Consider the following 10,886-nt stretch of genomic DNA (forward strand, 5'->3'; position numbering starts at 1 on the left):
TCAACATCTATTTATTATTTAAATGTCATAATATTTGGGGCATATATATATGTGTATATATATGTATATATATATGTGTGTGTATATATATATGTACATATATATATATATATATATATATATATATTTGTTGTAAATGGAATATTACCTGACCATCTTATCATCTCCCCAATTTTTTCTACCTAACCCGAAGAACATTCCTTCATCCTGAATGTCAATTTTGAATTTAGTTCACATTCTTTTTCAGCTATACAATTCCCTGCCAATTTATGTAGGTGTGACCTATTAAATACTCTTTTTGTGTTCAACGTGCATATATACTCCTTTACTGCTTATAGGTATCAGAACTTCAACAAAGATATTGTTTCTTAATCAGGTAAAATTCACATACTATAAGGTTCACCGTTTGGAAGTGTATATTTCCTGATTTTCAGGATATCTACAAACTTGTATAATCACCATCACTATAAACATAAAACATTCTTGCTGTTCTCAAAAAGAAACTCTGTGCCCAACAGCAGTCAATCTCCATCTCCCTTTTTCCCAGATCTTGGCAACCACCAATCTATTTGGTGTTTTCTATATTTCTGTATATTTCTATAAACAGAAACATACAATAAGTAGCACATTGTTGATAGCCTTTTCTTTTGGATTATTTTACTTTATTGCTTATTTTAATGCTTACTGTTGAGAGAGAGAGGAAAGATAGAGAGCAGGGGAGGGCAGAGAGAAGAGGGAGACACAGAATCTGAAGCAGGCTCTAAGCTGTCAGCCCAGAGCCTGATGCAGGGCTCAAACTCCCAAACTGTGCGATCACGGCCTGAGCCATAAAGTCGGCCGCTTAACTCAAGGAGCCACCCAGGCGTCCGTCCCTCTTCTGGATTATTTTAAAAGATGATTCGTACAACAAACAGCCATGAAAGTTAAAGAATATATTCTTCTGGGGCAGAAGTTGAGCAGATTTGTCCTTAGCTGCCTTTAAAAGACCAGTTTTCCGGGGAGCCCACGGGGCTCGGTCAGTTGAGCAACCGACTTCGGCTCAGGTCATGATCTCACGGTTCGTGATTTTGAGCCCCACGCGGGGCTCTGTGCTGACAGCTCAGAGCCTGGAGCCTGCTTCAGATTCTGTGTCCCCCCTCTCTCTCTGCCCCATCTGCACTCATGCTCTGTCTCTCTCTGTCTTAAAAATAAGTAAAACATTAAAAAAAATTCATAATGAAATTGTAAAAAATAAATAAATAAAATACCAGTTTTCCTAAGCTTGGGATTGCTCAACAGCAATACAAGTCCAGTGTACATGCAATGTCTGCTTACACCCACACAGAGATTGCTCCCAAGTGCTCTTGTATTTTTCTTAATGTTTATTTACTTACTTTTGAGAGAGAGAAAGAGAGAAAACAAGCAGGGAGGGGCAGAGAGCAAGGGGGGCACAGAATCTGAAGCAGACTCCAGGCTCTGAGCTGTCAGCACAGAGTCCAACATGGGGCTCGAACTCATGAACTGTGAGATTCATGACCTGAGCTGAAGCTGGAAGCTTAACTGACTGAGCCACCCAGGTGCCCCACAAGGGCTCCTGATAGAAACATGAATCTTAAGCTCCTGACTGTGCTGTATTAAATCCTTCAAAGCGCTTGGTACACATCAACCACAATTCTTCTGTCTCTTGAATTCTTAATTTCATAACAATTATATCTCAACTGTTTATACAGTCTCCAGAAAATTACCAAAATCAATGATAGCACTATAAACCAACAGCTATGAATATTAGATGAACATTTAATCCAACTAGAAAATTCTATTACCTTCACTTTTCTTACCACAAGTAATTTAAAACTTCCACTCAAACCTAAAAATGAGAATTCTTATTAAATTTTTTACTTCCTTTCACAACTCCTTTTCAAAAGTAATGTGCTCTATAAAATCATCTAGCTCTCAAATATTTGTTGGCAAAACACACTGCAAAAGGATGATGTAAACAAAGAATTGGAGAAGATCACTGAAATTAATCCTTGGGAGAAAAATAACACTGAAAAAACAAGAGGAAGATATGTACACTCAATGTGAATTTAAAGAAGCTTGACTTTCTCTTATATATTTTACATAGCATAGTAGGCATGTTAACGTTTTAAACCAGAGGTGATCAAGGCTCAAATTTATATTTAAAATATTTCTTTTCAAAAATAAAATTTTTGTCAGAAAATTCATGCATTTTTTACCTACTATTATAGAATTTAATGAATCTGAAAGTGATGTTTTCTTCTCACCACAATTATTGAATACAACCAATGTTTTTATTTCTCTATATGTCCGCAATGTTTTTGGTAATACCTTTACTGAGATAAAATTCGCATACCATATATTCACCTGATGAAAGTTGTAGAAGTTAGTGGTTTTAGCATATTCAGTTATGCAACCTTCAACACAGTCACTTTCAAGAACTCACCACACCAGAAAGAAACCCTTTACCCATTAGCAATCATCCCACTTTCCCCCCAACCCTCCTAGCCCTATGCAACTACAAATGCAATTTCTATTTCTATTCAATGACTTATTCTGAATACTTCATTTAAATAGAATAACATAATATGTGGTCTTGCATAACTCACTTCTTTCAAACAGCATAATCTCTTCAAGGCTCATCCATATCGTATCCTGTATCAGCATACCATTCTTTCTTTTTTAAAGTTGATTTATTTATTTTGAGAGAGAAAGAGAGCATGCACCTGCACATGAGTGTGGGGAGGGGCCTAGAGAGAGGGAGAGAGAATAGCAAGCAGGCTCTGTGTTATCAGCCCAGAGCCCACCATGGAGTTCAATGTCAAAAACCATGAGATCATCACCTGAACCAAAATCAACAGTAGGACCCTTAAAAATCGAGCCACCAAGTTGCCCTTTTACTATCTGTTTTTAATGGCCAACTAACTGTCTATTGTTAGGAGTATACTATTGTAGGGGCATACTATTTGTTTGTTTGTTCATCAGTTAACGGACATTTGTTTTTTTTTCCTACTTTTGATTATGGTGATTAATGCTGCTATAAACAATCATACATAAATTTTGCATCTATACATGTTTGCATTTGTTTAAGAGTAGAATTATGGTGCATGTGGTAATTCTGTTTAACTTTTGGAGGAACTACCAGACTGTTTTCAAAGAACCTCCTCCATTTACATTCCCACTAGCAATGTATGAGGGTTGCAGTTTTCCCATGTATTTACCAACATTTGCTATTATTTTAAAAATTATTATTTTATCTGACCTATACAGTGTGAATTGTTGGTTTTGATCTCCTTCTCTAATGTCAAATGATATTGACATTTTTCATAAGATTATCTTTGGACACATGGGACTTACCACCTTCGCTCATATTTTGTTTGATATATATTTTTTTTATTACTGAGTTATAAGAGTTCCTTATTTATTCCAGATAAAAGTCTCATCAAATATGTGATGTACAAATATTTTTCTACCACAGTGTGAATTGTCTTTTCATTTTCTGGATGGTTTCCTTTGAAGCACAAAAGTTTGATTTTGATGAAGTTCAATTTAATTAATTTTTTTTTCACGGTTTTTACCTTTTGTGACATCTAAGAAACCACTGCTTAATCCATGGTCACAAATATACATGTCTATATTTCTTTCTAACAGATTTATAGTTTAAGTCTTAGCTTTAGATCATTAATCTATTTTGAGATTTTTTTTTTTTGTATAAAATTTGAGATAGAAATCCTACTTCATTCTCTTGATTGTGAACATCCAGTTGTCTCAACTCCACTTTCTTTTTAAGTTTTCATTTATTTTGAGAGAGAAAGAGAGACAACGCACATGTACATGCACACATATGAGTGGGTGAGTGGAGAGAGACAAAGAGTGAGAATCTCAAGCAGGCTCATGCTGTCAATGTAGAGCCTGATGTGGGGCCTGATCCTATGAAACTGTGAGATCATGATGCAAGCCAAAATCAAGAGCTGGATGCTTAATCTTCTGAGCCACCCACGTACCCCTACCTGTATTCATTTTCAAGACCCTTTTAATGAATCTTATTCAGCGTTAAGTGTGCCTTCTTGGGTATCTCCTCAGGTACAGGCTTTTCTTTAGGGCATAATAATGTCATCTGTGAGGTGGCAAAGTGAGCTCCAGTCTGTTTGGGATGTGCAGTCATTCTCATGGCATGGGTTCATAGTTGATATTCCTAACATTTTTCAAAACCTGTTGGTTCAAACTAGCATTTTTATGTTGATTTCTGGTTTGGAGATTTCTGTATCTTTTAGATAATGTGAGAAATTATTTTGGTCCCTGATGTGAATATTGCACCAGCTAAACTTTCTTCTCAAAGCTTTGAATGAAAACCTCTTTCTGTGTTGATCTTGGTACCTATGAGGGATAATTTTCTATGGTGGTCCTAAATTCCAGCTAAATTTCTGAACAGCACTTCTTTGATCAATTATTTTGGCAGGCAGCTCCACCATAAATAGAAGTGAATTATTTTACTAGGAATACAAACCCTCACCAATTTACTATTCCAATATACCACACTGGGTTTGATCTCAGGCCTGGGTCAAACACGTAAGAGGTTTCGCCTTTATTTAAATTAGTTTGATTCCTAAGAAGGATTTTATCTTTCCTTTTTAGTCTCTAGCCACAATTAAGTGTGCTTTTGCATCTATTCACTTTGCTTAGGAGAATTAAATAACTGCCTAATTTCTAGTGTGCTAGTTTCTATTAATTTATTATTTTAATTTATTACTTAATTTCTACTTACTGATAATGAATCAAACCTTAATGAGGATATTATATCATTCTTACTATTATATTTATAGTTATATCCATTCCACAGTTAAGAAAGTTTGTAACTAAAGGACATCATTTTGCTTATAGCTCTTCTGAGAACGGTCAACTTTGTCCTCATGACTAAAACTGACCTATAGATATTGTTTATGTTATAAACATTGCTTTTACATATATCTTACAAACAGTTATATGATGAAATTTTCTTGTGTTTTATTTGACTTACGGCTTTTTCATTTTATACAATTACTTTGTTATCCATAATTCACATGCCATTTTGTGTAACTGCATTTTTCCATGTTTTACTTTATGAGATTTGGATCTCACAATACTTAAAACAGCTCCTTGCATTTTGACTTCCACTTCTGGAGCTATACTTAGCATTCTTTCCTCTTACCACTAAAAAACAATGAAATAACAAAACAAACATAGAAAGCTAGACCTATCGCTATACGGTCTTACGGGGACTAAACAGATAATGGCTGTCGAAGCTAATCAAGTCTCCAGTATATTCCTACCCTTAGAATCAGCAAGGTTCCTCCAAACCCCTGAAAAAATACCATTTGCAATTAATCCAAAGAAAGTTAAATATTTTGATAAACATTAATATTATATGTTGATGTAAATTATTACTGGGATCCTTGTATAGGATCTATATGCTGACAACTACAAAACATTGGTGAAAGTAATCAAAAGAGTGTCAGATAAACAAAGACATACTTGTTCATGGATTTGAAGATTCAATATATTAAGATGTCAGTTCTCTCTGATTGGTGTATATATTTAATGAAAGTCTTCCAAAATCCGAGCCAAGATTTTTTTCAAGAGATGAGTTTATTCTAAAATTAAACGTTTGTGAGAAAAACTCTCTCCACTCCTAACATATAAAGAAAGCCATTTTAGATTTCTAAGTCAGCATGGCTGTATGTAAACTAGGTTCAAACCAAAGCCTGACTTTTGGCCCACCATGCATGCATTGTGTACTTTGTGAATGAGCAGCCTAAAGAAAAACCATCTATACGGACGTATCTGTTTGTGCTCCTAGTGCCTGCATTCCTTTAAGACAAAACTCATGATTCCTGATTATATGCTAATCTACAATTTTTTGAGCTTTCACAAGATGTAAAAGTATATAACCCTTATAAAAACTGGAGCACTTTCATTCTCTGGAGCAGCTTCCTCCCTGTGAAGAGTGTATTTCTTGAAATCTTCTTCCTAGCAAAGCGGCATTGATGTGCAGACACCCAGACCTGCATCTGCAACAGCCACAGTATCAATCTTTGTTGTAAAGTCTACTTTTTCTGGGAGAATTCCAGGAAAGATGATGAAGTAGGATCCTAAGCTCACCTCATTCCATAGCTACACCTAGACAACACCCACATCAACGTAAATAACCCAGAAAATGACCCAACATTGGTAGAATTCAATTAAATGTAGAAAGGACCGCACTGAAGAGAGTAGGAAAACAAGAGATTTGTTGGGGGAGCTAAAGCCCCCAGGTCTGGTCACCTGAGGGAGGGAGCCAGAGGCATGGCACGAAGGTGAGAAACAGACTATCGCAGCAGGGAGTCTACAAGAAAAAAAGGAATCCCCATAGCATTTGACTTTGAAAATCAGAAGGGCCAAATTTTATGAGTCCTCACAACCAGCAGAACTTACAGCCTGGAATTCTAATAATCAGTAGGCCCAGCTCTGGGAGAGACAGGAAACCGAGTCCTTGCCCATAAAGAGAGAGCCCACAGAGATACAGCTTAGAAGCAGCAGTTTGAAAACTGCCTGGGGCTAAAGGGAGTGAGACTTATTTACTAATATCAGAGCTTGCTGAGGGACTTCACTAGGAACATAGGAGCTGCTAGGTACCATTTCTGTCCCAGCCCCCATCATAAACAAACAGCTACGTGCAGGAACAGGCTAGGCACCAGCATTCAATACCTAACTTCCTTACACTGTGCACCACCTCCTCCAGCCAGGTCCTACTGCTGTAGGGCCCCTCTCCATGAGCTCAACCTTGGTATCCCAAGTATCTCTTGAATGCCTGCTCTGCAAGGCTTCAGTGCCAGCAGTGGCTGTAACTGGTCACCTCCGACAGAGAACATGTGCACCTTTTTAAAACTACACACCCCGTCTTTTTGTGCTTTGCTGAATGGCCTTGGCTACCTTCAGTCTCTGCAGTGACTATGCACCCCCTCTGGAAGTAGACTTGGGACCATAAGGCAAGCTGAGACCCCCCCACCACCACGGTCCTCTTGCCTTGGTTGGGTATTATGACATTATGATATTCCTCAGGCACTCCTGACTGCCCAAGAGCAAAGGAAAGGAAAACAAAAAATGGTTAACTGATAGAGATCAAGGTCATGCAGGACAGCAATCTCCATCAGTATGCACATGTCTTAGTAAAATGACAAAATAAAAGCAATCTTACCAATAGCCTAATTTCCAGAAACCTACAGACTCAGTTTTCTGGAGCCCCACATCACCATCCCCTCCATAGTGATGTGGGGAACAAAGGCAAGAAGGAAATGGCAAATAAAATTAAATTTCCTGATAGCCGGAAGCCCATTGACAGATACTTGAGGTAGACAGAGTATAACATCCCTCCAGGAAACCCCTACAGTCCTAATGTTTATGCTTTACTACAGGGAAAATCACCTTAGCTTGACAATAGCAAGGCCTCAGATATCTTAGGAGTCCTCTTTAGCACATCAAAGTCCCTCTGGAAGCCTCCATTTTGCCTTTAACTCCCCCAACTTCACAATATATAACTAGTCATTGTGCATAGCTCTTTCTGCCCATGTGTCCTGTCCCCATGCTTTAATAAAAATCATCTTTTGCACCAAAGATGTGTACAGAATTCTTTTTTGGCCATCAGCTCCAAATCGCCATCACTGCAAAACCCCGTTATTTGACATCTGAATGTTGGGCTTTGAGTGTTTTCATCTGAACTCTGAGCCATGGTGCAAACTTGGTGAGTACTTTCTCTTTTCCTCTTTTACTGTCATTTCAGGGTCTTTTTCAGGAGTACGGTCTTATTGCAACATTTTCATGTTGATTGCTCAGCTGCAATCCTCTACCCCGAAGCTACTCTACAGGGAGGAGAAAGCCTGCCTTTTGGCTAGAAGTTAGTATCCTGGCTGAAAACGTAGTAAGACCCAGAAAGTTGATGCCCTCTAGTCCTGTCCTTATACAAAGTTGTCTGTCTCGGGCACAGGACAAGCAACCTAAGTCACCAAGATGGCTGCCAATCTTAAGACTCTGTGTGAGGTTTCCTCCTCATTCGTCTAACATGATCCACTCCACATCTGTGGTCTGGCTGCTTCTAGCCCCAGGACCTCCACTGACAGCCGGCCAAAACCAGTACCCAATTGAATTAAAATGCAACCGGGGACAATTCCTAGGAAGTTGCCTGTACAGACTGTATGTGTTGCAATGTCACTGAAATCATGATGGATTTGTCTTTACTGTTTTCAGCCAATGTTCTCTACTAACTACTACTTAAATTACAAAATTAGGTAATTACCCCTTGTAAAACTTTTCCCATGTTTTCCATAGGTTAAAAATGGTGATTTCTGGTCTTTCTCAGGAAGGCAAACTCAGTCCATAGTCTAGGCACCCATCTGCAGTCTAGAATGCATTGGGGAAGAAGGGGAACCCTAGCATCCCTCCTCAGGGGTCCTTAGTCAGCTGGTCAATGCTCACAGAGGCCTCATTTGAGGGACTCCTTTGGTCACTTTGACACCAGGAACCTCTGACATATCCTGCATGTGGGACATCACCCAGGAGTCTGGGAAGGGGGATTCTAGGGGTAATGGACCTTCTTTACTTCTCTCTTTCTACTTGTCTCTCTAGGAGGAGCTGGGAGCTTCTCTTTGGTCCTCAAGGACTCTCTTTGGGATGCTTTTTTTAACCTACTGGAAACAATCTGACTTGTAAAATTTAGGAGAGGACTGATCTCCTGTAACACTGCATGGCCTTAGTAAGATCTAACAGTTAGATGTCTTCTGCAGGAAACAGGGCAAATGGACAGAGGTACCCTGGGTCCAGGCCTTCACAGCTCTAAATCAAGACCTGGACCAAAAAAAAAAAAAAAAAAAAAAAGAGGCCTCTTGCAGAGTGTGTTTGCCCAAAGAAATGTGTTTGACTAGTAAACTCCCTCCTAAAATACTGGATGTCTCAACAGGCCTCCCCACCTGATAGAACTCAGTCACTGGAGGAAACACAGGCCATCCTGACAAAGAGGACAAAGGGGACAATGAGTCTTTTACTCTATTCCTCCTAATAGATGTGGGGGCTTCTCTGTCATTCATTTCCTGGGTTAACAGCTATAATTGGAGGCAACTGGGGTTGGTCTACTCAGGAAGGGGACTTTAAGGAATATCCCTAAGCAGCTGCCGAAGCTCCCTTTGTTTAGGTGAAATTCCCTGTCTTCTCTGGCCTGACATGGACTCCATATTAATACTTTGGGGGAGGAAAAAAAAGGGAAAAAAGCCCCCACAAAACAGGGCATCTGCTCTTCTGAACCAGAAAGCTTCCTTCTCTGCCTCCTACTGGCACCTCACCTTTTCTGCCTTCCCTGCCCCCTCCTGTTTCTGCACCACCTTGGGTGCAGCCTGCATAAGTGGTTCCTATACCATCCTCAGTGCCTCAGGCACTATTGGCTCCTCTTCCCACTCTCTATGTCAAGGAGTAAAGAGCACCCCCTTGGACCACCCACTTCCAATTCCCCACTGGTGTTCCAGGTAAAAACTGACAATTGGGAAAAATTGTCTTTTAACAGAATGCAGGTGGAACATACTAGAAGTTCAAGCTAACTTAAGTTTGTTGCTTTGATACAGACCTGTCCTTAGAGTTATCAGCATTAAATATGAAAATTATTGTACCTAAGTGTGCTAAAGTTTAAATAAGCTATTACCTCTGTTGCCAATTTGTTAGCAAAATGATGACTTAAAATGATGCTTAATTGTGTCTCAAAGTTTTCATGGGTAATTAAGATAGCTTTCAAAGTCTTTGGTAACCTGAAACTTTAAAATTTTGCTTATATGATAAATGGGATTGAATTCATTGGATATCTAGGTCTTTTCCAAACAAAATGGAGTACTAAAGCACTGATTACTAAGTATAAGTTTGTGCTTTGCCTTCTTATTGCAGAGAAACTAAGGATATTTGAAGGTCTGTTGGTAAACATGCTGTGTGCTTAAGTGGTTCATAAATATGTCATCTAAAGAATTCTGTTATAACAGTTTACAACTGATTACTAGTTAATTTTCACTGGAGACTAAGGTTTTTAAGAGTTAAAATTCTGCTAGTACTTAAGACTGATGGAACTAAAGAAGGCAAGTATATGTGTAAAATATAGGAGGTGGGTCAGAAAAGTATAGGGAATGGAAATCCATTTTTGCTGAACGTGAAAAAACGTAATTTTGTCCTAAATGAGGCTGGCCGTTTGGATAGAAATGGCTTGCGAGAAAATCTGAATGCAAAGAAAAGTTGTAGAAGGTTCGTGAAGGAAAATCTTTGGAAAGGAATTTTATGTGTGTGGTTAGGAAGAACTATGGTAAAAGTGAAGGGATCTTAAAAGTAAACGGGTATAAGATTGAAATTCTGCTTTTCTCTCTGTTCAAAAGACAAAGTTTCCTTGGATTGTTGATATGCTTTTGATTATACACACACACACACACACACACACACACACATATGCACACACACACATACACACACACACATATACACACACACACATACACACATATACACACACACATATATATACACACACATATATATATACACATACACACATATATATGTATTCACACACACGTATGTATATACACAATGTATGTGTGTGTGTGTGTGTGTGTCTGTGTGTATGATTGCAAAGGTTTTTTTCTCTTTTGTCTGACAGGAAAACCAGAGGTTATGTTTTGTCTTTTCAGGCCTTTCTTACTTAGTTAAAACTTCCCTGTATTAAAGAAGCAAAGTTTTGCTACCAACTATATAACCCTACATATTTGCCTTTGAATCTCTTCTTGCCGTTGTGGTTAATTAAGATTTGTAACGATCTATAATCCTATGTAGGATGTGCTTTACACCTTTCTAAG

General features: G+C 38.5%; 1 protein-coding gene across 3 annotated transcripts in view; it reads left to right on the forward strand.

The window, feature by feature from the left end:
- The window catches only part of LOC147571165 (putative gamma-taxilin 2), a 353,593-nt gene extending 344,734 nt beyond the window's left edge, over positions 1-8,859 (forward strand). For all 3 annotated transcript variants that reach the window (XR_015247653.1, XR_015247654.1, XR_015247652.1), the window contains one exon: positions 7,793-8,859. The gene's annotated coding sequence lies outside the window, so the exon portion shown is untranslated. The remainder of the gene's footprint in view (positions 1-7,792) is intronic.
- The last annotated feature ends 2,027 nt before the right edge of the window (positions 8,860-10,886 follow it).

Source organism: Puma concolor, unplaced genomic scaffold (genome assembly GCF_028749965.1).
Source record: "Puma concolor isolate L17-30 unplaced genomic scaffold, mPumCon1.1.hap2 unalloc_scaffold_5, whole genome shotgun sequence".
NCBI classification, from domain to species: domain Eukaryota; kingdom Metazoa; phylum Chordata; class Mammalia; order Carnivora; family Felidae; genus Puma; species Puma concolor.